The sequence below is a fragment of the Anomaloglossus baeobatrachus genome, chromosome 1 (assembly GCF_048569485.1).
Source record: "Anomaloglossus baeobatrachus isolate aAnoBae1 chromosome 1, aAnoBae1.hap1, whole genome shotgun sequence".
NCBI lineage: Eukaryota > Metazoa > Chordata > Amphibia > Anura > Aromobatidae > Anomaloglossus > Anomaloglossus baeobatrachus.
Genome location: NC_134353.1, coordinates 482,902,103 through 482,928,680, shown reverse-complemented (window position 1 = coordinate 482,928,680; position 26,578 = coordinate 482,902,103). Strand labels below are relative to the sequence as shown.

At 46.9% G+C, this 26,578-nt stretch overlaps 1 protein-coding gene across 3 annotated transcripts in view; it reads left to right on the top strand.

Moving 5' to 3' along the window:
• The window catches only part of HOMER3 (homer scaffold protein 3), a 229,917-nt gene that overhangs the window by 6,919 nt on the left and 196,420 nt on the right, over nucleotides 1-26,578 (top strand). The window contains exon 1 of one of the 3 annotated variants that reach the window (XM_075315140.1): nucleotides 15,552-15,632. The exons of the other annotated variants lie outside the window; for them this stretch is intronic. The gene's annotated coding sequence lies outside the window, so the exon portion shown is untranslated. Of the gene's footprint in view, nucleotides 1-15,551; nucleotides 15,633-26,578 lie in introns of those variants that run through there. 3 annotated transcript variants of the gene reach the window in all.

The following is a 26,578-nucleotide window of genomic DNA, read 5'->3' as shown; positions in this document are numbered from 1 at the left end:
GCGAACATTATCGCTACGGCAGCGTCACACGCACATACCTTGTCAGCGACGTCGCTGTGACCGTCGGACAATCCCTCCCTCAAGGGGGAGGTGCGTTCGGCATCATAGTGACATCACTGCAGCGTCACTAAGCGGCCGGCCAATAGAAGCAGAGGGGCGGAAATGAGCAGGACGTAACATCCAGCTCACCTCCTTCCTTCCGCATTGCCGGTGGACGCAGGTAAGGAGATGTTTGTCGTTTTTGCGGTGTCACACATAGCGATGTCTGATGCCGCAGGAACGACGAACAACATCGTACCGGTGGCAGCAGCGATGTTAAGGAAATGAACGACGTGTCAACGATCACCGTTTTTGAACGATTTTGCGATCGTTGATCGTCGCTCATTAGTGTTACACGCTGCGATGTCGCTACCGGTGCCGGATGTGCGTCACTAATGACGTGACCCCGACGATATATCGGTAGCGATGTCGCAGCGTGTAAAGTACCCCTAAGGCTATGTTCATACGCGGCATCTTTTTTCAGTGCATCTTAAGTGCATCTTAAGCTACATGCGCACGCTGCGCTGCTGCTGTGTTCACAAACTGCAGCCAAAACTGCACGTTGTCAGAGAGAGCCTGGAAATGTCACAAAAAATGCTTGTAATTGTAGGTGCGTTTTTGCTGCGTTTTCGGTGCGTTCTTGCTGCGTTTTTCACAACATGCGTTTTTGCTGTGTTTTTGTGACAAATGTTGACAAAAACGCAGGAAGAATGAACATGCTGCATTTTTTTTGTCACAAACTTTTGACAAATAAAACGCTGACAAATAAACTGCAACGTGCGCATAGCAAATCTGAATTATAGACTTTGCTGGGAAGTCAAATGTTAGAAAGTTCTGACAACAAAACTGCAGCCAAAAACGCAGCAAGACCGCAGCAAAAAACGCAGCGTGCGCATGTAGCCTTAAAATGCACCAAAAACGCACCGCTGCAAAAACACATAAAAAACGCAATGTGTTTTTACCGCGTTTTTACTGCGTTTTACTCGATGCGTTTTTTTAAATCAAATCTTTTGATTGGAAGGGCTCAAAAACGCGGTAAAAACGCAAAAAGAATTGACATGATGCATCTTCAAAAACGCAGCCAAGATGCAGCCAACACAGGATGCCCAGTGTGGACAGCAAAAAAGAAATCTCATAGACTTTGCTTGGGGAAGGAAATAAATGCATTTAGGTGCATCTCTGTCACCTAAAAAACGCACCAAAAGATAACCTGTGTGAAATGTAATGCCGAACTGTTAAGTGTATTTGGAATGAAGACCAGAGGGGTCTGGCTACCATAGATTATGCCACCCTACATGATAATTCTGAGAGGATTGAAGTTGCGTTTTCTCGGGAACGCCTCTTGATGGCAATGACCACGTGGTCTGTAGATCAATATCATCCATCATTGATTCCAAAACAAATTGTGACTCACCACTGAAGATAGACATTCAATCTAGTCACCAATGCCGTCTTGCTCTGCATCTTGGTAGATAGCCTTTGAGGTTAGAGGAGCAGCTGTAGCTGAACATCTGACACATAGCCCAGTGTTGTGCAAACACCATCTGATGGTTTGTGTAGACAGTGTTTGATGCCTTGGGATTGAAATTTGATGTCTAATTTCACTTAAGGACCCGTTACACGCAGCGACATCGCTAACGAGATATCGCTGGGGTCACGGAATTCGTGACGCACATCCAGCCTTCTTAGCGACATTGTTGCGTGTGACACTTACCAGCGACCGCTAACGATCCGCAATACCAAATTGTTGATTGTTGACACGTCGTTCGTTTCCAAAAAATCGTTGCTCGTTTGCTACACAGGTTGTTCGTCGTTCCTGAGGCAGCACACATCGCTACGTGTGGCACCCCGGGAACAACGAACAACAACGTACCTGCGTCCTCCAGCAACGAGGTGGGAGTGACGTTCCTGCGGCTGCTCTCCGCCCTTCTGCTTCTATTGGAGGCCCGCTGTGTGACGTCGCTGTGACGCCGAACGAACCGCCCCCTTGAAAAAGAGTTTGTTCGGTGGCCACAGCGACGTCATTAGGAAGGTAAGTTGGTGTGATGCGTACCGGCAATATTGTTCACCACGGGCAGCGATTTGCCCGTGACGCACAAACGGCAGGGGTGGGTGCTATCGCTAGCGACATCGCTAGCGATATCACTGTGTGTAAAGCGGCCTTAAGAGTACACAATTGATTAATCGTTCAAACAATGGTTACGCCAATTTCTCTAAAGTGTCCCAGGTGCCTTTTTTCAACACAGCGTTTCTCTCTATTTGGCGCTTATACTGAATACAGAATAAATCAAGATGTTTTGAAAAATTTATGTCCATTTTTTTTTTACAGAATTTGCATATTATTAATGTCTTTTGATTGTGTTATTTCCATAATTCTACGAATCTTCCTTCTGGCTGCTGCAACGTCAATGTTGTGGAGATTATGAATACGATTTTATATATATATATATATATATATATATATATATATATATATATACCATATTTTTCGCTTTATAAGACACACTTTTTTTCCCCCAAAATTGTGGGGGAAATAGGGGTGTGTCTTACAAAGGGAATGTAACTTACCGGGCAGTAATGCGGCGGTGGAGTGAGTCACAGGAGGCTGGTGCCATGGATCCCGCGGCAATCGGTTGTGGTGGCGGCCGCCATGGATCCCCCGGCAATCGGCTGCGGTGGCGGCCGCCATGGATCCCCCGGCAATCGGCTGCGGTGGCGGTCGCCATGGATCCCCCGGCAATCGGCTGCGGTGGCGGCCGCCATGGATCCCCCGGCAATCGGCTGCGGTGGCGGTCACCATAGCCGAAATCTTTATCTGCGCCTGCGCTGCCTCCAACGCGACTTCCGGAATATGGCTGCGGAGGTGACGCAGGCGCAGATGGAGATCTCGGAGAAGCGAGATCTCCATCTGCGCATGCGCTGCCTTCTGTAGCCATTTTCCTGAAGTCCATCGCGCAGATAGAGATCGCGGCTCTCAAAGATCGCGATCTGCGCATGAGCTGGCTCCATGTTAGATCTCCACAGCAGACGGAGACTATCATTAGAAAGAGGAGAGAGAAGAACGATTCTCCCTCTCCTCGCTAGGGCTGGATGCTGATTGGTGGAGACAACTTCTGCAGAGCTGCCTCCACCAATCAGTGATCTGAGCCTGACAAATGTTATCAGTTGAACAAAGGGTCCTAATAGGTGAGCAAAAAACACTGAAGGGGAACACAACCCCCATCATCAGCCTTCAGAATATACTGTATCAATCGGTGTATTCTGAAGGATGATGGGGGCTGTAGTCCTTTAGTGTAAACACTCCAGGGAGGGACTAATGTAGTGGCCAAAGTGTAAATGTGACTACCACCTCCCTCATCTTTCAGAATACAGCCATGTATGGTATACAGTACATGGGTGTATTCCTAAGGATGAGGGGGTTGTAGTCCCAGATCCCCATAAAAGTGCATCATGCAGGTCCCCCATAGCCGTGTCATCCACGGATCCCACATAACAGTGCATCATCCACAGGTCCCCATAATAGTGCGTCATCCACAGGTCCCCCATAATAGTGCATCATCCACAGGTCCCCATAATAGTGCGTCATCCACAGGTCCCCCATAGCAATGCGTCATCCACATTTCCCCCATAGCAGTGCGTCATCCACAGGTCCCCCATAGCAGTGCGTCATCCACAGGTCCCCCATAGCAGTGCGTTATCCACAGATCCCCCACAGCAGTGTCATCCACAGGTCCCCAATAATAGTGCATCATCCTCAGGTCCCCCATAACAGTGCGCCATCCACAGGTTCCCCATAGCAGTGTCATCCACAGGTCCCCCATAGCAGTGTCTTCCACAGGTCCCCCATAGCAGTGCGTTATCCACAGGTCCCCCACAGCAGTGCATCATCCACAGATCCCCCCATAACAGACCCTCCTGTTGAGTCTAAATTGTTAAAAGAATGTTTTTTTTAATTTTATTAAAATGTTTTAGCACACTATTTGGCTCAATTTTTTTTTTTAATTTTCCTCCTCTAAAACCTAGGTGCATCTTATAATCAGGTGCGTCTTATAAAGCGAAAAATACGGTATATATATATATATATATATATATATATATATATATATATATACACAGTGTATATATATATATATATATATATTAAAAAGAGTCATGGCCAAAATTGTTGGCACACTTGAAATTGTTCCAGGAAATTAGGTATTTGTCCCAGACAATTATTGCAATTATATGTTTTGTCATACTCGTTTATTTCCTTTGTGTGTATTGTGTGTTTTTAACACGTTTTGCCCAATGCGTTTTTTAGGGCTCAAAAACGCAGTAAAACCGCAAAAAGACTTGACATGCTGCATCTTGGCTGCATCTTGAAAAACGCAGCCAAGATGCAGCCAACACAGAATACCCAGTGTGAACTGCAAAATCGAAATCTCATAGACTTTGCTGGGAGAGGGAAATGCATGCATTTTGGTGCATCTTTGTGACCATAAAAACGCACCAAAAACGTAGCAAAAGTTGACCTGTGTGAACTTAGCCTTAGAACAACACAAGAGAAAAAAAGGCAAATTGGACATAGTTTCACACCAAAACCCCAAAAGTGGGCCAGACAAAATTGTTGGCACCTTTCAAAAATTGTGGGCAAACAACTTTGTTTCAAGCATGTGAGGCTCGTCCAAACTCCTCTGTGGCAAATAAGAGGTGAGGGCAATATGAAAATCACACCTGAAACCAGATAAGAAGGGGAGATGTTGACTCAATCTTTGCATTGTGTCTGCCAAATTAATGTAGAGCAGAAAAAGGAGAAGAGAACTTTCTGAGTACTAGAGAATCAGAATTGTTAAATATTTTTTAACAATCTCAAGGTTACAAGTCTATCACCAGAGATCTTGATGTTTCTTTGTACAGGTGCACAACATAATCAAGGCACTGTAGCTAATCTCCCTGGATGTGGACAGAAGAGAAAATATGATGAAAGCTTGCAAAGTAGTCCAGATGGTGGATAAGCAGCCCCAATCAAGTTCCAAAGAAAATCAAGCTGACCTATAGGCAGAGGATGCATTAGTATCTGCGCAAACTATCCATCAACATTTGAAGGAAATTAAACGCTATGACAGGAGACCCAGGCGGACCTCACTGTTGACACAGAGACATAGAAAATCTAGACTGCAGTTTGCCAACATATACATGAGTAAGCCAAAATCCTTCTGGGAAAGCGTCTTGTGGACAGATGAGACCAAGATACAGCTTTTTCGTAAAGCACATCATTCTACTGTTTACTGAAAACGTAATGAGGTCTACAAAGAAAAGAACACAGTACCTACAGTCAAATATGGTGGAGGTTCAAAGATGTTTTGTTTGTTTGGTTTTTTTTGCTGCCGCTGGCCCTGGGTGCCCTGAACGTTTTCAAGGCGTCATGAAATCTGAAGATTATTAAAGTATATTGTGTCGCAATGTAGTGCCCAGTGTCAGAAAGCTGGGTTTGTGTCTTAGGCCATGGGTCGTTCAGCAGGACGACAACCCAAAATATACTTAAAGAAGCACCCAGAAATGTGTGAAAACAAAGCACTGGAGAGTTCTGAAGTGGCCGCAATGAGCCAGATCTAAATTCCATTGCACACTTGTGGAGAGATCTTAAAATTGCTGTTAGGAGAAGGAACCCTTCAAATATGAGAGACCTAGATCAGTTTGTAAAAGAAGAGTGGTCCAATATTCCATATGAGCGGTGCAAGAAGCTCAATGGTTATAGCAACTGATTGATTCAAGTTATGTATTCCAAAGGATATGAAACCAAATATCAAGTTGAGGGTGCCAACAATTTTCTCCAGCCCATTTTTGGAGTTTTGTGAAATTATGTCTAATTTACTTCTTTTTCCCCTCAATTTTCTTGTGTTGTTAAAAAAAAACCCACAAGGGAAATAAACATGTGTATGATAAAACACATGTAATTGCAATAATTTTCTGGGAGAAATACATCATTTTTTGAAACAATTTCCAGGGTTGCATCACTATATATATATACACACACACATACTGTATATAATGTCCGTATCATATATTTTCTCTAGTTTTCGTGCATATTGGATGAAGTGTTTTTTATCCATATTTTTTTAGATTGTGTACAGAGCATCTGGTCAATGTGTGAAGAGGTATATTTTCTTTTAGTTGTTTTTCTAAAGCTAAGTGCTTCTGTCCTTCTGTATAAGAAGCCGCCATGCAGTTCTGTACGTCATGTAATCTTAAATGCCACAAGACGTCTTTCTTTTTGGTGTATAATTTATGTTCCGGCAGTTTACAGAACATATAATTTGTAGCACAGAGTTCTTTCTCATCAACTTGGGTGTTTGTTGCATTTCACTTTTTTTCCAGTCTTTATAATGTTCCTTTTGTGGAATTTAGAGAGAACAATTGTGTCGAGGCAAAATAGAACAATGCAGGTTCAGAAAACGTATAGTGATTCCTTGAAACTGACCATGGTTTGGGGTATGAAAGGAAGAATGGTTTGTACAAGTTCTCTAACAAATGTTAGGGTATGTTCACATGTTTAGGAATTGGCCACACCAGATTCATTGTGTATTTCCAGAACAATCTACTGTATAAATTTGAGGCTGACACAGATTTTTTCTGCGGATGTGCAGGTGGTTCTGAACAAGGATTAGTCCCATTGTCGTTGTCTGCTAGAAGAATGAACATGCTCATTTGGTATAAACTGAATTGTTCTAGAAAATACAAATGGGGTGTAAAGTGTATTTACAGTACTTAGATTATAGGAAGTCTTTTCGGCACAGAATCCAATCCTGAACATGTAAACAGACCTTTAAAAGCTACAGCTGTAGGGGTGGATTTACATGAACATATTTTCTAATAAATAATAGCCTAATGTGGTCCGTACTGTACATTTGCACTTACATAGTAAGTAGAGTAGCTCCTGTATTTCATCTGTCCTCTACACAGATGAGCACACAGAGACAGTCACATCTGCAGTTTGCAGGTGAGACCGGTCCTCAAAGTTCAGCACTTGTCTAGTATATACTAAAAATAAGGATGGCGCCACACAGGGACTAATGCGATCCTCGCATGACACTCAGCTCACACTTACAGCACAGCAGGAGCCGAGTGTCATGCGAGTGTTATTGCGACTGAGGTTCAATCGTGCGATCAGAATTCAGCTGCGGGGGACGGGCCGTCACTGAGGAGGAACGGGCCAGCGCTGAGGAGGGGCGGGCCGGCATGGAGGAGGAGAGGGAGGGATTTATCTCCCTCTCTCCTCCGTAGCCAGCTATTGCCATTCTCGCACTGCACTCGCGGTATACCAGTGTACCGCGAGTGCAGTGCGATATTTCTCTCACCCCTTAAGACTGCTTTACACGCTGCGATATCGTGACCGATATCGCTAGAGTGGGTACTCGCCCCCATCGGTTGTGCGACATGGGCAAATCGCTGCCCGTGGCGCACAACATCGCCCAGACCCGTCACACTACTTAGCTGCCCTGCGACGTCACTGTGACCGGCAAAATGCCTCCTTTCTAAGGGGAGGTTCGTTCAGCGTCACAGCGACGTCACAGCTGCGTCACTGAACTTTCGCCCAATAGAAGTAGAGGGGCGGAGATGAGCGGGACGAACATCCCGCCCACCTCCTTCCGCATTGCGGGCGGGAGGCAGGTAAGGAGAGGTTCCTCGTTCCTGCAGTGTCACACGTACCGATGTGTGCTGCCGCAGGAACGAGGAACAACTTCGTTACTGCTGCAGCAACGATATTAGAGAATGGACCCCCATGTCACCGATGAGCGATTTTGCACGTTTTTGCAACGATGCAAAATCGCTCATAGGTGTCACACGCAACGGCATCGCTAAAGCGACCGGATGTGCGTCACAAATTCCGTGACCCCAGCGAGATTGCTTGAGCGATGTCGCAGCGTTTAAAGCGGCCTATAGACTTGAATGGGTGCGAATGAAAGGCTGGGGCCACACGGGGATTACTGCGATCCCCTCGCATGACACTTGGCTCACGTTGGCGATACAGCAGAGCCGAGAGTCATGCGAGTGTCCCTGCGACTGAGGTTCGACCATGCGAGCGGACCTCAGCTGCGGGGGGCGGGCCAGCACTGAGGAGGGGGGGAGGGATTTATCTCCCTCTGTCCTCCGTAGCCGGCTATTGCCATTCTCGCACTGCACTCGCGGTACACCGGTGTACCGCGAATGCAGTGCGATTTTTCTCTCGCCCCATATACTTGAATGGGTGCGAGAGAAAGAGTCTCGCATTACAATTGCAACATGCTGCGATTGTTTTCTCGATCCGATTAGGGCTAAGACAATAATCACTCATGGGTGCTGACACATAGGCTAATATTGGTCCGAGTGGAATGCGATTTTTTTATCGCACTCCACTCGCACCAATTTTAATGTCGTGTGACTTAGGCTAAAGAGTCTCGCATTACAATCGCAGCATGTTTTCTCGGTCCAATTTTCATGCCTTGTATCTTAGGCCTTACAAAAAGAACATCTTTACCACGTGCCCTTCCTTCATGTTGCTGCCTGGGTACCCCACCAGTCTTTCTCTTCAGACTTTGTTGGCTCGTGACCGCTGCACTGCAGCCAATCAGTGACCATAGTGGTGACCTACCGCTTTGTCTACTGATTATTTGCTGTAGTCACATGCTGACTATTCAAGAAGAGAATGAGAGGTGACCAGTTGGGAGTCTGGGCAGTGATATGGAATTGCAGCACTAGATTGCTAGGGGGGATATGTGCTTTTTATTATTTTTAGAACACACTCTGACTTATTTTGATAGCTTATAATAGCAGCATTCATTTTCCATAGCACTTACATACATGATCAACACTGTCCCAATTAAGGCCCACAATCTAAATTCCCTATACACTGTGTGCAGAATTATTAGGCAAGTTGTATTTTAGAGGATTTTTTTTATTATTGATCAACAACTATGTTCTCAAGCAACCCAAAAGACTCATAAATATTCAAAGCTTAATTTTTTTGGAAGTTGCAGTGTTTTTTTTTTTTTTTAGATTTGGCTATCTTAGGAGGATATCTGTTTGTGCAGGTAACTATTAGGGCTACTTTGCACGCTGCGACATCGCAAGACGATGCTGCGATGTCGAGCGCGATAGTCCCCGCCCCCCGTCACAGTAGCGATATCTTGTGATTGCTGGCGTAGCAAACATTATCGCTATGCCAGCTTCACATGCAATCACCTGTCCCGCGACATCGCTCTGGCCGGCGACCCGCCTCCTTCCTAAGGGGGCGAGTCGTACAGCGACGTCACACGGCAGGCGGCCAATAGCAGTGGAGGGGCGGAGATGAGCAGGATGTAAACATCCCGTCCACCTCTGTCCTTCCACATTGCAGCCAGGACGCAGGTAGGAGATGTTCCTCGCTCCTGCGGCTTCACACATAGCGATATGTGCTGCCGCAGGAACGAGGAGCAACATCGTACCTGTCACTGCACTGGCATTATGGAAATATCGGACCCTACACCGATGATACGATAACAACGCTTTTGCGCTCGTTAATCGTATCAAAAAGGATTTGCACACTACGATATCGACTGCGACGCCGGATGTGCGTCACTTTCGATTTGACCCCACCGACATTGCACCTGCGATGTCGTAGTGTGCAAAGCCGGCCTTACTGTGCAGAAATATTAGGCAACTTAGTAAAAACCAAATATATTCCCATCTCACTTGTTTATTTTCACCAGGTAAACCAATATAACTGCACAAAATTTAGAAATAAAAATTTCTGACATGCAAAAACAAAACCCAAAAAACTTAGTGACCAATATAGCCACCTTTCTTTATGATGACACTCAATAGCCTACTATCCATAGATTCTGTCAGTTGCTTGATATGTTTACGATCAACATTGCATGCAGCAGCCACCACAGACTCGCAGACACTGTTCCGAGAGGTGTACTGTTTTCCCTCCCTGTAGATCTTCATTTTATGAGGGACCACAGGTCCTCTATGGTGTTCAGATCAGGTGAACAAGGGGGCCATGTCATTATTTTTTGATCTTTTAGACCTTTACTGGCCGCCAGGTTGTGGAGTAGTTGAATACATGTGATGGAGTATTGTCCTTTGATGAAAATCATGTTTTTCTTGAATGATATATACTTCTTCCTGTACCACTGCTTGAAGAAGTTGTCTTCCAGAAACTGGCAGTAGGTCTGGGAGTTGAGCTTCACTTCATCCTGAACCCGAAAAGGTCCCACAAGTTCATCTTTTATGATACCAGCGCATACCAGTACCCCACCTCCACCTTGCTGGTGTCTGAGTCGGAGTGGAGGTCTCTGCTCTTTACCGATCCAGCCTCTGACCCATCCATCTGGCCCATCAAGAGTCACTCTCATTTCATCAGTCCATAAAACCTTTGAAAAATCAATCTTAAGATATTTCTTGGCCCAGTCTTGATGTTTTATCTTATGTTTCTTGTTCAAAGGTGGTGGTTTTTCAGCCTTCCTTACCTTGGCCATGTCCCTGAGAATGGCACACCTTGTGCTTTTTGATACTCCAGTAACATTGCAGCTCTGAAATATGGCCAAACTGGTGGCAAATGGCATCTTGGCAGTGTCACGCTTGATTTTCCTCAATTCAAGCGCAGTTATTTTGCGTCTTTTTTGCCCAACACTCTTCTTGCGACCCTGTTGGCTATTTGCTATGAAATGCTTGATTGTTCGGTGATCACGCTTCAAAAATTTGGCAATTTCAAGACTGTTGCATCCCTCTGCAAGACATCTCACAATTTTGGAATTTGCAGAGCCTGTCAAATCTCTCTTCTGACCCATTTTGCGTAAGGAAAGGAAGTTGCCTAATAATTAAGCACACCTGATGTAGGGTGTTGATATCATTACACCACACCCCTCCTCATTACAGAGATGCACATCACCTGATTTACTTAATTGGTAGTTGGCTCTCAAATCTATACAGCTTGGAGTAGGACAACATGTATAAAAAGTATCATGTGATCAAAATACTCATTTGACTAATAAGTTTGCACACTGTGTAAGTATGTCTTTGGAGTGTGGGAGAAACCAGAGAAGCCAGAGGAAATTCACGCAATCACAGGGAGAGCATATAAGCGTTTTGCAGATTTTGTCCTTGCACTTTAAAAATAATATAGAGTGGACATCAGCTTTAAAGGGAACCTGTCACCTCTTTTTTGGCCTATAAGCTGTGGCCACCACAACCGGGCTCTTATATACAGCATTCTAACATGCTGTATATAAGAGCACAGGCCGGGGGTATAACGTAAAAAACACTTTATAATGGTTGCACGGTTGGCCTAATGGGCGTGTCCGGGGCCGGCGCCACCTCTTTTGGCCATTTATGTTCTCCTTCTTCTCTAGCCGCGGTGCATGATGGGTCCAATGTCATACACACTCGCCGGCATTCAGGTCCTGAGCAGGACCGAGGAGTGTGTATGACGTAGACGCGTCATGCACCGCGGCTTCAGAAAGAGGACGAAGATGTCCGAAAGAGGAGGCGCCGCCACCGTGCAACCGTTAGGTAAGTATTATGAAGTGTTTTTTATGTTATACCCCCGGCCTGGGCTCTTATATACAGCATGTTAGAATGCTGTATATAAGAGCCCGGTGGTGGTGGCCGCAGCTTATAGTCCAAACAAGTGGTGACAGCTTAAAGAAGCTCTGAATCTTTGCTTTAAGGAGTCTTAGGGAAAGAGAAGTCCTGCTGTCCTTGCATCTGCCTGGAGTTTGTATGTTCTCTCCGTGTTTATGTGGATTTCCTCCGGGTTCTCCGGTTTCCTCCCACACTCCAAAGACATACTGATAGGAAATTTAGACTGTGAGCACCAATGGGGACAGTGATGATCACGTCTGTACAGCGCTATGGAATATGATGGTGCTATATCAACAAATCATAATAAATAGGTAAGGATTATGCATCTGAATCAGTGAGATTTTCCCTTGTACATTATCACTGCTTTTAGCATGTCTTTTATAGCCTCTTGCCAATTCTGTGTGAGGAGAAACACCATAATGATGCAACATGTGCACTGGCATAGGAGCTAACTTTACATAGTGTGGGTGCTTATTCTACGGGAAGGACTTCTGTAGTTTTGGAACCAAAGACCAGGACACTAATAATGTTTCTTAGGACATATAATTGCTATCTAAATGCATGTGAATATAGTTAATTTATAAAGGGAGAAAGACTGTGACAATCCATAGGAAATTTGTACATTTTATTAACATTAGACATCTTGTAATTGTGATATTTTGTGATTATCCTTATCAGCTTGTCTTTCCTCTGTAGAGTGTATGAAAATGTTGTTCCTTGGAAGTTATTGTTGAGCAGATTAGCTGCTGTTGACAGATCCTACTATTTATGTGTGCGCCTTTATTTTTTTTTTTTTTAGAAGTGTGCATTGTTTCAGGATATACTGTGTGTGGATTGGATTATTTTACTTGTTGCCTTAACTCTGAAGGTACGGTTATACATTCGATAGCTATTTCCCCCAAATGTCTCACTCATATACAGGAATGCTTGCCCGAGCTCTTCTATGTTCTCTGTGAGAGAGCCTGTCAGACTTCTCTGGTAGATGCTTATTTCCAGGGAGAACCAAAGGATCATCTGGTGGAATTCCAATGTTCTGATCCATCTCTTCCCCAAACATCGAGGAAGGCTCCCATATACATTGGACTGTCAGCCAGTCCTCTTGATATCGGAAAGGGGGGGGCGGTTGGTCGACTTTATTCTAATTTGTACAGGGGCTTGTACAACTCATATGATCTCAGGTTGTTAAGAGATGTGAGGGTGTTAATGAGTTAATCAACTTTTGAACTCCATGCTGGACCTCTCAGGACTTCTGGGAGTCATCATGAAGAGACAATATGAAGTGCTGGTGTCACTATGAGCAATATGCCACCATAATGCCAATTAGCTGGAGGCTACAGTCACATCAGATGTCTAGTGACAAGAGGTAGTGTTGGGGGACCATGCGGATTGGAGGTGTGGGAATACACTATTTTGTGCAGTTTGATAGCTATTTTGAATGGTTTATAGTAGTAGGAGTAGTATCACCTTGTTGGCTTATTATTAAGATATGCAATCAATTCATTACTACAATCAATGACCATTTGTTAATTGCTATGTATGCAACCACTCTGAAAAACCCGAGAATAAAGCGGGCTTTACACGCTACGATATATCTAACGAGATGTCGGCGGGGTCACGTCGTAAGTGACGCACATCTGGCATCGTTAGTGATATCGTAGCGTGTGACAGCTATGAACGAGCAGAAATACTCACCTTCTCGTTCATCGCTGACACGTCGCTCATTTTCTAAAAATCGAACGTCCTGTTGTTCATCGTACCCGTGGCAGCACATATCGTTCCGTGTGACACACAGGGAACGATGAACTGCAGCTTACCTGCGGCCGCCGGCAATGCTGAAGGAAGGAGGTGGGCGGGATGTTTACATCCCTCTCATCTCCGCCCCTCCGCTACTATAGGCCGGCCGCTGTGTGACGTCGCTGTGACTCCGAACGTACCTCCCCCTTCAGGAAATGGATGTTCGCCGCCCACAGCGAGGTCGTTCGGGAGGTAAGTATGTGTGGCGGGGGATTTCAGCATTGTGCGACACGGGCAACAAATTGCCTGTGCCGCACAAACAATGGGGGCGGGTGCAATTGCAAATGCGATCGCAAAATACATTGTAACATGTAAAGCAGGCTTTACTGAGAGCAGCATGATTTAGGCAAAGCTCCTGAATCCAACAATGTATCACTTAGATTACTGGTTGTAGCGGTTCTGACACAATAAGAATTTGTAGATTTAACCATCCAGCAAACCTGAGGGAGATTCCCACCCACACCAGGTGCTCTATAGAGATTGAGCATTGACAGTGAGCTGTCAATCAGAAGAGGGGGCATGTCAAACTGCCGTGCACGTGACATTGTAGTTCGAGCAATGAGAAGTCCTGCTGTTTAAACAAAAATAGCAAATTAACTGATCGGACCTTGACAAGACAGGCATCTCTGATTTCTGTGTTTTAACTCTTGCAGCATGCTGTCTTCAGATTACATAGCAAAAACCTGCTGACAGATTCCCTTTCAGGCATGTGCTATGTTTATAGCAGGAATACAACTTATGGCCAGTTTTAGATGACTGTATTAAAGGCAATGCTCTTAGTAACACTAGTTACAGCCAAATGTGGGTGTAATGACTTAATTTACAGTTTTATAATCATTGTTCTTGTTTCCTTTATCTTCCATATTTCAGAAATACTCTGTAAAATAATACTTCCGTTGAAAAGAAATACATCTTTGCCACAGTTTTGGGCCACAATTGAAACAGATGGTATTACTTCAGTGCCAGAATGAAACGCACCACAATGTAATGTTTCTACAATGGATATTTTCAGCACTAATGGCCGGATGTGCTAAAGATACATTATGGGCTCCGTATATCCACCTATTTTAGATACAGTACATTTCCAGCAAATAAACAATCCCTTGTCAGCCAGTGATATGGAGGCAGCGTTATTATTTATTTTGTATGTTGCGGTATAGGCAGTTTATGGCAGTATATAAGTATTTTGTGACAAGCGTTCTCACTCGGTCTGTTACCATCATGATCACCCCGGCAGGTAATTCTGATAGTATTTGTTGATTCCTAGTAATATGGCTCCTTCAGATAAATAGTATGGATTTAATAGTGTCTGTGGTGTGGAACAAAATGTTTGGGACCGGTGTAAAATTTGTGTTGGATTTTAGAGACATTATATCGGTGACGTGTTAATGTTTCTTCATGTACAAAGAATTCTCGGACACAAACATCTGCTGGCGAAGTTTAATCATTTGTAACAAGCTCAGACCTTCTGACTTGAGCCATTTCCCTGTACTTGCAGCAATCAGATACACTTTTTCCTTATTCGGCTACAATCTGGTTCGGATTATGTGAAAACAATGAGGAGATTTAAGGATCGTTCCTGCCGTTGCAAGTAACAAATCTAAAGACCAGAGCAGATTTTCTTGCCTACAATAATAGGTCATACAATCTGCATAGCATTAAATAGTCTCTGCTTTTAAAGGGACAGTAGACAGAAATCGACGTCATCCGTAATTCTTGTGCAGCTGGATCCATCCCGCTGTTAGCCGTCATATCGGGTGAGGCCATAGGATTACTAACAGGAAGTACATAGACATCTGCCTCAATCAGATTGTGTTCTTTTATAGAACCTAAAGAAACACTTTGATTCCTACAAGTGCACGTATAAGCAATGTGTTACATTTCCACTGACCTTTTATTAGATTTAGTTTTACAGGGATATTATCAAGGGGGGTGTGACTCTTTAGATTGGCCAGCATATCATGTGCAAAGATTCATGTATGTATTTATAGGTGGTCTCGTGTGACCTCATGTCACTTACTTCTACATTCTGATGGTATCAAAATACCCCTGCCTGGCACTTGTAAAACGCTGCTGTCAATATCCATGGCAGGATGACAGCTTAGGACTTTACACAGGACGACAACTCAGATTAATGGACGTGGTAAAGTGACTCGCTCTCTGAATGCAGTGCTTTACAGAGAGATTACAGATCGCTTGATTGCAGATGGGTATGGTTTTAGTGGAGTAAGCTTTACATGTCTGTATTGATGTTGTTAATCACACTCTGCTATTTTTTTGTCTGCTGCAAAATCACATTATGATCAATAGTCTGTGCCGTTTTACGCAACCATATGCAGGATGCTGCTTATTTACTCAGACCAGCACTGACTCATTGAATAACATTGAGTGTAACATGATTTTTTATCGTATTTATATCCAGATGTGAGCGAACCCTAACTAGCCTTTACTGTGTTTTTTTTCCCCTTTTCATATTGTGCTGACTTAGCATTGGCAAAACCTGTATTCAGTCAACTGATTTATTTATGATCCAAGAAAATCATCAGTGGAATGTATTTGAGGCATTATACATGACCCATGGGATGAATGTGTTGGCTTTTTATGCTGATGACTTATGCTGACATACATTGACCCCCTTACAATCCATTATTAAATGCCTTTTATATACATTTGGGTTAGTCAGATCAAATCTCATTCCTCTTTCTGTTGGGAAGATATATTTACATCTCTACAGAACTAGCCACTCAGAAAGTTGGAGTTTATACTAAATGATATTCAGATATACACTACATCATAGCAATCCCTGTACTCTTAAAGGGAACATGCCACTAGAATTTTCGCTATGAAACTAAAAGAAACTCCTTCTGCAGCTCCTGGGCTGCATTCTAGAAAGGTTCATCTTGCTACTGGCCCCCCTTTCATACCTAAATAAACACTTTATAAAATATTACCTTTTGGTATGCTAATGATCTTTGCTGGCCACGGGGGCGGCTGTATTGCGTCCGTTATTCCCCCTCCTGCCGCGGTTCGCCGTCCTCCAGTGTTGATTGACATAGATGAGGCCGGCGCCCTCATGTTGCTCAGTGCTCCTGAAGTCTCGCGCATGCCCAGTGGCACTATCGCGGGACTGAGCACTGTTCAAATCGCAAGCGTCAGTGATCTTATTGCGTAGGCGCAAGATTATGGGTGGGTACTTGGATGACGTTGGTGATGACAATGTCATTACCAGCGTCATCCAAGTAGACGCCCATAATCTCGCCCCTGCGCAATAACATCACCGGCGGTCGCGATTTGAAGTGTCCAGCGATAGTGCCACTGCGCATGCGTGAGATTATGGGCGGCTACTTGGATGACGCTAGTGATGACAATGTCACCAACGTCATCCAAGTAACCGCCCATAATCTCGCGCATGCGCAATAATATCACCGGCGCTTGCAATTTGAAAACAGTGCTGTCCAGAGATAGTGCCACTGCGCATGCGTGAGATTATAGGCGGCTACTTGGATGACGCTGGTGATAACACTGTCAGTAGTGTCATCCAAGTAGCCGCCCATAATCTTACGCATGCGCAATAACATCACTGGCGCTTGCAATTTGAAAACAGTGCTGTCCAGCGATAGTGCCACTGCACATACACGAAAATATGGGCGGCTACTTGGATGACGCTGGTGATGACAATGTCAGTAGCGTCATCCAAGTAGCCTCCCATAATCTCGCGCATGCGCAATAACATCACCGGCGCTCACAATTTGAAAACAGTGCTGTCCTGCGATAGTGCCACTGGGCATGCGCGAGATATTATTGCAATTGGGGATTACTGTTCCTGTAAATAGTTACAACTGTCTCTAACACTGTTAAGGTAGGCAATAGGGTCAGGGGAGAGCATATCGGGAACAAGACCTGCATGTTCTGACCGTGTCAGCTAGAAATCTTAATTTGGCCCTTGTCCTTGTCCTTCAGATCCTTATGCTTGTCTATTTTTCCTACTTCTGAAATAGCAAGTACAACGACTGACTGTTCTTTTGATGTCTAAAATATCCAACCCCTGTCACTAGATAAATGTATTCACTTCAGCTAACAGCAGTATTAAAGGGGTTTTCCAGGCAGGCTAGTTTCCGTAGTGACTGTATCATGCTGAATCTTAACAGTGTGTACTGTACAAATCACATGTGTTTCTGCTGAAACCAGGAAGCAGAGCAGAATCCTGACACTATGTATGTTACATACTGTTAGGATTTGGCATGCTACTGTCATGGGTGTGTCACAAGTGACAGACAGTCATGTGGTTTCTGGCAATAGAAGGTCACAGCGTATGGCTGTGCAAAATGCTCCCTGAATTTCTATTGTCCTTGCTGTTAGTATTAATTGTACTAGGTAGCTTCCGTGCTGGAATTTCATTTCTCCCCCTTTTGGACCCAGCAGGAGCTTGCCTTCCACCTAGATACTGATCATCAGCATTCTCTTGGTGCTTAAATACTCCCTTCTTCCCTGAACTGGTGCTGGTGATATTATTCAGTTCATTCTAGCTCTGGTTGCAAGCAGGTGGCTTGTTCTCATCTGTAGTATTGTGCTGAACTCCTACCTGAGTCATCTGTGGATAAGTAGTTTATGCTTTTTCCCCTGTGTGTCCTCCTTGTGTCTTTCTTTAGTGTTTAGTGGGGTTGTCAAAGAGCTCATCCCACCCATTCCCTATTTAGGGCCCAGCACTAGGGATACCTAGGCTCAGGTATCCTGCTCAGTGCATTGGTGTGGAACCTATCTAGGGTGGTGAGGGACCCCAGGGACCAGTAGGTTTGGTCAGGGGTCTCCATTTACCCCTTCCCTAGACGCAGGGGTCCCCTTCCCTTGCCTTTCGCAGCTCACTTGTTACTTCCCCGTACTTAGCATGACAGATACAGTTACTGCCATAGTTGCTGTCAGGCCCAGAATACGCTTTTAATTAAATAGTTGTTGAGTATACTGTATGTTCTTTACCATAACCTCTGTATTTAACTTTTTCTTTTGTACTTGTTATTTGTGGGATGATTTGTAGTTTTGAATGACACCATACAATTTACTATAGAATACACTAAAAATGGAATAAAATTATGTGGTGAGAAAACTGCAAATCCATCATTGTTTCTTGAGGTTTTGTTTTTTTTAATGACATTAATTGTGTGGGAAGAATGACCTGACTAATTTTTTAGGTCATACCGAACTTATATTAGTTTTTATTATCTTTTGTCGTTAAAAAATTCTGAAATTTGTAAAGAAAATAATGGTTTGTGTTGGCAGAAGGTACACGTAACTTTTATATATTTTCGTTGATGGAGCTGAGTCAAGCCTTTTTTTGCATGGTAAGCTGACATCTTTATTGATAAGATTTTGGTATACACACTACATTGTCATTTTTAGACTGCACGAGTAAGTGGACCTTTAGTCAAGAGACAGGGCTGTGAGGTAAATCCGGAGATATGACGATAAATCATGATATTCAAGTATGTCAGGAAGCCCTCTCCTGGTGTCACCCCCCCATTCCTTCACACAACTGGTTTAGCAACAAATCCCATGGCCATGTCCTGTGATATGGAAATTAGGTGGCTTAGGGACAATGGACACAGGATGACTCCCTGCCGTGACCCTGTAGTGGGGGCTGCTAGCTAGTTAGCAAGGCTATGGAAATAGCCAGACAGAACGACTCCAGTAAAAAATGGTTCATATCTCGCAAGCCATATTTCCGATAAATATGGCAACCATAAAAATGGTGTCTCCGCATGTGGACGATGCCGGCACACCCTTTTTATGGGAGCAGGACATTGGGAAATGCCCCAGGCGTGATATCAGCCAATGGGGAACTGGCAGACAGGTCATGAGTCCCCTCGTTCTGTAGCTAAATTCATAACTGTCACAATGAGAGCATTGGCGTCCGCCTACGACGCTCCCAGGCAAAGTTATGGCCCATATTCCATGTTGAGAGATTTTCCATAACTCAAGCCAGGGGTGGAGCAGTGCTCCCTGTGAGGTCACGAAGGTAGGAGGGGACCTGGATTTGGCCAGGTTGATAACCCTACTTCGGCCATTTTCCAGCGTTCTTTTCGCTGGGGGCACGTGTAGGAAACATCTGTGGGAAGGATCCTAGAAACCTGGCCTACAGCGCCCCCCTGTGGCCAGACGCAACAAGGTAACTGCTGGAACTGTGTATGCCTGTTTGTAAACCATGCTTTATCTGTAACTGTACTCTGACATATGTATATTCTGTAGATTCCCTATTGTATATATTGTAGTTTCTAGTGTGCTTTAGGCTGATTAAATTATATAATTAATCTTGGGCTGTTCTGTTATCTCGATCTTGAATCCCACGTCTGTGTGTTCGGCTAATAGTTACCGTAAATCGGTTGGTGGCAGCGAATTGTGCCAAGGATTATTGTGGGGAGGCCAGTGAGATTCGGGGAGATTTTATATATTCCGCCCGCGGAGGTCGGGGGAATATATACCTTACTCTCACCGGGGACCCTTCAATAATCGGCATAAGTAGTATAGCGGCCTCCTTGCTTATTGTCGGGCAATTCCATAATTGGCCTGACTATAAGAGGGGCGCTAGAGAGCGCGTCACGTGCTCTGTCTGTCGGTCGGGAGGTATAAAGGAGGGGTGACCCCACTTGTTACCCCCCGATGGTGACGTACTGGTAGCCAGCGCGGGGGATTTCTGAGTGACCCCCCCGGTGGTTTGTGACATATTGGTGGCATAGCGGTGGGATCGAGATAATAGTGTGTGTGAGTGTGAGACCCATACTCCCAGACACTAAAGACTGCCTGCAGCAGCTGTGGCTGCTGGGGTCTTCAGACTAGCTCAACACTAGAGTGTCAGAGTGCAGATACTGTAAGGTGTGTGGAGGCATCAGGTGTCAGTTCTGTGTCAGTGACCAAAAGTCTGCAAGAATGGCTGATGGCACCAGGAGCAGAGCTATGCAACTGGCCAATGCTAAGGCAGGAGCCGAAGAGAGGGAGGACGGTGCTGTGGACAGCAATGAGGAGGTTGCCCACGAGTCCTCCAGGAGCTCGACGCCAGAAAACCGTTCTGCCGAGGACATTGCGCAACCTGGCACTGCTGGACAAGATGAGGAGGAGCTCACCCAAGGTTCCTCAACGAGCCAGATGCCAGCCCTCCGCTCTGAAAGGGACAGTGAATCGCCTAGCTCTGCAGCGTGCCGCAGATCACCACGTGCCATTCCACCGAGCCTGGGAGGCTCGGATAGCCTTCTTCAAATGGCTATGGCCCTTCTCCAGGCTGGAGACCAGAAGGGCTACAAGGAACTCCTGGCAGAGCGCAGGGCAGAGCGGCACGCAGAGCGTGAGGCTGCGGAGCGAGAGCGGCAGGCAGCGCGTGAAGAGCGAGAGCGACAGGCAGACCGTGACTACCAGCTGCAGCTAGCTCAGCTCCGGCCCTCATCAGCCACACGTGACCTTCGAGACACCAAACTTCCAAAGGTCCGTGTTGAGGACTTCCCAGTGCTGGAGAAGGATGGAGACTTGGACTCTTTCTTGACTGCTTTTGAACGGACTTGCCTGCAGCACCATCTGGACAAGGACCAGTGGGCCAAATACCTGACCCCCCGTTTAAGGGGTAAGGCCCTGGATATCCTTGGGGACTTGCCTGCTGAGGCAGATCAGGGCTACGACACCATCAAGCGGGCCCTGATCCAACAGTACAACCTCACTCCAGAGTCCTACCGCAAGAAGTTCCGGAGCCTACAGAAGGGACCAAAGGACTCCTGGGCTGACCACCGGCGGGCACTTGCCCGAGCTGCCGACCACTGGACCCAAGGCCTGCAGCTTTCCACCGGACCGGAGATCCTGGACTTGTTCATCACGGAGCAACTCTTGTGGAACTGCCCTGAGGATCTCCGCCAGTTCATCCGAGACCAGAAGCCAAAGGGGTCCACGGCTACAGCTGCCCTGGCCGATGACTACACCAACAATCGGGCTCCTGAGGCCAGGAGAGCAGCCACCAGCAGCACCTGGAGAGGGGGTAAGATGAATTCTGCGACTGCCCCACCTGCCCCTAGACTGCAGGGGGTGTCCCCCTCAACTCCCCTCTCCAGGCCCGTGGCAGAGCCAAGACGGTGCCACCAGTGCAACCTACCTGGACACTTCAAGGCCATGTGCCCTCAGCGTCCCAAGGCCCCGGCTCCGTCCCCGTCCCAAGGGCCGCCCAAGGTGTATTGTGTGGGTGGGGGTGGTGGTAGGTCCCTGGACAGCTTCCAACCTGTCACCGTCGGCCGGTCTGTGACCATAGGACTGCGAGACAGCGCCTCGGAGGTGACTCTGGTGCGGCCTGAGATGGTGTCCCCCCAAGACTTGATCCCTGGAAAAACCCTCGCTGTCTCCGGGATTGGAGGCACTGACCCGGCGCTGCCTGTTGCTGACATTTATGTGGACTGGGGCGCAGGGCGAGGGGTGAGGGAGGTGGGGGTAACTGATCGGATCCCTGCAAACGTGCTACTTGGGACAGATTTGGGGCAGATAACCTCCCAGTTTGGGCCCCCCCCAAGGGCTGAACCTTCAGCCCGTACTGACATGACTCCTAACAATGTTAATGTGTTATCTATGAATGATGTAAGGGAGGAGGGAGTGAACTCTGATATTTCTGCTTGCATAGACACCATAGACACACACACAGCTGCAGCTGTGACAGGGGAGGGGGTCAGAGAAAGGTGTGACAATGCCTCTACAAGTAACCAGCCTGTGAGCTGGGATCTGTTGCCCTCTGCAGGGATAAGCAGAGAGCAGGGTGCTGCAGGGGGAGGACCAGTGTGTGGGGTGGGGGCTACCACAGCAAATGTGGGGTCCCCAGAGATTTCACAGCGGGGTTCTGTTGCTGCAGGAGGGGAACAGGCAGGTGAGATTGGGGCCGGTCCAGGAGCGGAAGTGCTCCCAGGTAAGATCTCGGTGCATGGTTCCCCCACAACCGGGGTGTCAGGAAGCCAGGTAGGTCTGCCTGAACCGGCGACTTGGTCAGGAACGGAGGAGGAGCAGGCACGACCCACGGTCGCAGCGGCTGTGGCCGCTGTCACCCGCAGTGGGAGTGCTGGAAGCCAAGGGGCCTCCCGGAGGTCCGATAGCTCTTCCCCTTCTGACCAAGTGGCAGTCGAGTCAGGTGGAGGCCAGGACACAGGTCCCGGGGTACTGACTGAAGATGTGACAGTCTCGTCGATTCTGGCCACATCTAGTCAGGGGTTTCAGGCAGCGTTAGAAGCTGACGACAGCCTGAAAGCTCTTAAGGAGCAGGCGGCACAGCCTCCCTCGGACTCGGACCCGGAGCGAGTGGTCTGGGACCAAGGACGGCTGTACCGGGCCACGGTCCAGCAGGGTTCACCGGAGGCGTGGCCCAGGGACCGACAGTTGGTGGTACCCTATCCGTTCCGGACGGAGTTGTTGCGGATCGCACATGAGATTCCGATGGCCGGACACCTAGGGATCGCTAAGACCAAGGCCAGGTTGAACCAGCATTTCTACTGGCCAAAAATGGGGGCCGATGTGGCTGCCTACTGCCGTTCGTGTGAAACCTGTCAGAGAGTGGGGAAGGCGGGGCCACACCCCAAAGCCCCACTGGTATCTCTGCCAATCATCGATGAGCCTTTCAGGAGGGTGGCTGTGGATCTGGTCGGCCCGCTGGCCATCCCCAGTAGCTCCGGGAAACGCTTCATACTGACGGTAGTGGACTATGCCACCCGGTACCCAGAAGCAGTGGCCTTGTCGTCCATTCGGGCTGACAAGGTGGCCAACGCATTGCTGGAGATTTTCTCCCGAGTGGGTTTTCCCCAGGAAATGCTCACTGACCGGGGGACCCAATTCATGTCCCAGCTGATGGAGGCCCTCTGTAAGCAAGTCCAGGTGCGACATCTGGTGGCCAGCCCGTACCATCCACAGACTAATGGCCTGTGCGAGCGGTTCAATGGCACCTTAAAGCAGATGCTTAAGATGTTGGTCGACTCCCATGGGCGTGACTGGGAGCGGTATCTCCCACACCTGTTATTTGCTTACCGGGAGGTTCCACAGGCCTCGACAGGATTCTCACCGTTTGAGCTCCTGTACGGGCGACGTGTGCGGGGCCCCCTGGCTCTGGTGAAAGAGGCTTGGGAAGGGGATTTGGCCACCCCTGGAGTGTCGGTTATCGAGTATGTCATGCGCTTCCGGGACAAAATGCAGGCCTTGACGCAACTGGTACACGACAATATGGCTCAAGCCCAGGCCGATCAGAAGCGTTGGTACGACCAGAACGCTTGTGAGAGGACCTACCAAGTGGGTCAAGAGGTGTGGGTACTGGTCCCCGTACCACAGGACAAGCTTCAGGCAGCCTGGGAAGGCCCATACCTCGTGTACCAGCAGCTCAACCCTGTGACGTACCTGGTCACCCTGGACCCTGCCCGTGGAAGGCGGAAGCCCTTCCATGTGAACATGATGAAGGCACATCAGGAGCGGGAGGCATGTGCGCTCCCCGTGTGCAACCTGCCCGAGGAGGGAGAAGCGGAAACCCTCTTGGATATGCTAGCCCAGGTTAGGGCAGGCGGATCCATTGAGGATGTGGAGGTTGGCCACCAGCTCTTGGAGGACCAACGGTCCCAGCTGTGGGCCACCCTACACCCCTTCCGGGGGTTGTTTACCAACCAGCCCGGAAGGACTGACTTGGCTGTCCATCACGTGGACACTGGGGATCATCCCCCGATCCGGCGTTCAGCATATCGGGTCTCCCTGGAGGTGCAGCAACACATGCGCCAGGAGATTGACGAGATGCTGAAGCTGGGGGTGATCCAGGCATCCAACAGCGCTTGGGCCTCGCCTGTAGTCCTCGTCCCTAAGAAGGACCGAACCACTCGGTTCTGCGTGGACTACAGGGGGCTCAATGCGGTCACGGTCGCCGATGCGTACCCAATGCCACGCATCGATGACCTGCTCGATCAGTTGGCCGGGGCTCAGTACCTGACCATCATGGATCTGAGCCGGGGATATTGGCAGATCCCCCTGACTCGCAAGGCCAGGGAACGCTCTGCCTTTATTACCCCATTTGGACTGTACGAGTCCACGGTGATGCCATTCGGGATGAGGAATGCCCCTGCCACTTTCCAGCGGATGGTCAACACCCTGCTCAAGGGACTTGAAGGGTACGCGGCCGCGTACCTGGATGACATTGCCGTCTTCAGTCCCACCTGGGAGGACCACCTAGAGCATCTAGCACAGGTGCTCAGGCGGATCCACCGGGCAGGTTTGACCATCAAGCCGGGAAAGTGTCAGCTGGCCATGAGCGAGGTCCAGTACCTCGGTCACCGGGTAGGTGGGAGAACACTGAAGCCCGAGCCTGAGAAAGTGGAAGCCCTGAAATTTGTAAAGAAAATAATGGTTTGTGTTGGCAGAAGGTACACGTAACTTTTATATATTTTCGTTGATGGAGCTGAGTCAAGCCTTTTTTTGCATGGTAAGCTGACATCTTTATTGATAAGATTTTGGTATACACACTACATTGTCAGTTTTTAGACTGCACGAGTAAGTGGACCTTTAGTCAAGAGACAGGGCCTTCGCATAGTTCTTCCATCAGCTCCAGGTTTCAGGAGGCCAGCTACAAACTGCTGTCCAGATGGTACGGGGTGCCTTCTAAAATCCACACTATATTTCCTTCAGCGGATCCCACCTGTTGGAGATGCCAGTAAGGAGGAGGGCACACTCTTCTATGTGTTCTGGGAGTGCGAGGCGATTTGACCTTTCTGGACGGAAGTTTCTGATGTTATCCGCCAGGTCACCGGAGATACTGAGGGGATGGGCCTTCCCCTCTTCCTGCTTCATCACTGCGAGACGCCTCTAAAAATTTACAAAACTTCTTTGAAAAAGTTTCTCATTATGGCAGCTAGGTCATGTATTCCAGTAAGATGGAAAAACCAGCTTCCACCAACTATTGCACAGTCGATCTCCAAGGTTAATGACCTCATGCACATGGAGGATCTCACCTAATCTCTGCATGACACCTACATGAAATTCTGGGCCACTTGAAGAGGGTGGATGGATTTCCAACAAATCGAGACATATACCGTAGGCATATTTGGAAGGCGGTCTGAGGACAACCCCCCCCTTTCCCATCCCTTCTTACCTGATCTTCTTTTTCTTCTTTTCTTGTTCTTTCTTGGTCATTCACCTAACACTAACTATTTTGCCCTCTCTATAGGCTTCACAGGTTACAACTTCTATGACCTTATTCCTATATCTTCTTCTCTTGATCTTTAGTGCCTTTAAATGTAAAAATTTTGGAGTTATATGTATTTTTACTATACCAAGACAGTCTGTAAGTTTATACATACTGTATCTCAAGCTCATATGCTTCCTCAGTAATATCTGTCTTGAATTGCTTCTCTGATAGGTGCATATGGACCTTTTAGGTTCAAGCAAGTTGTACCTTATATATAGATGTGATTCCTTGTTAAATAAAGAATTTTTTTTAAAAAAAAGAGACAGTGCTTTATAGGAGCTCTAAGATGGCAGCCATGGGATCTTCAATAGGTACCCGGCTGCCATTGCAACCCACCAGAACCTGTGTGTTCCACAAGGAGTGGGGCGATGAAGGGTCCCAATCGGCATGCCACTCTGATGATGCCATTTAAATACTGCAGTAGTTGACAGTGGTATTTAGGCAGTTAACCAGGGGTAAGCTAGCACCTGCCATGTATAGATCTAGCTCAGCTCCTGAGCTCCTTCCCAAACCCGACATGAATATTTTTGTAAATGGTCATGTTCATTCAAATTGTAAATAAGTAGCTATTTGTAATTGGGTTTTAGAGGGAGGGTTCTACGTGGGGTGACCACCAACCATGCCCAGATGCGGGGGTAAATGAGTGCACATGTTTGCATAAACACTTATTATTACCGGAAAACTTGTGCACTCACGTGCCCCTACTTGTAGTCACATGAAGCAGTCACACCATGGGACCCGTCTCTATCTTTCTAAACAGACACTTATAAAACAGAGCTAAACTGACAAATAAAGTCTTGTGCTTCATTTAAGGAAGCATTACACCTTCTTCTCACACTGGTTACATTAAAATATTTCACTCCTAACACCACAAATTTTAGCAAAGCATCTAGAAGTGGGAAAGAGATGCTAAAGTGAGGAAAGACTAAATCTATTAAAACT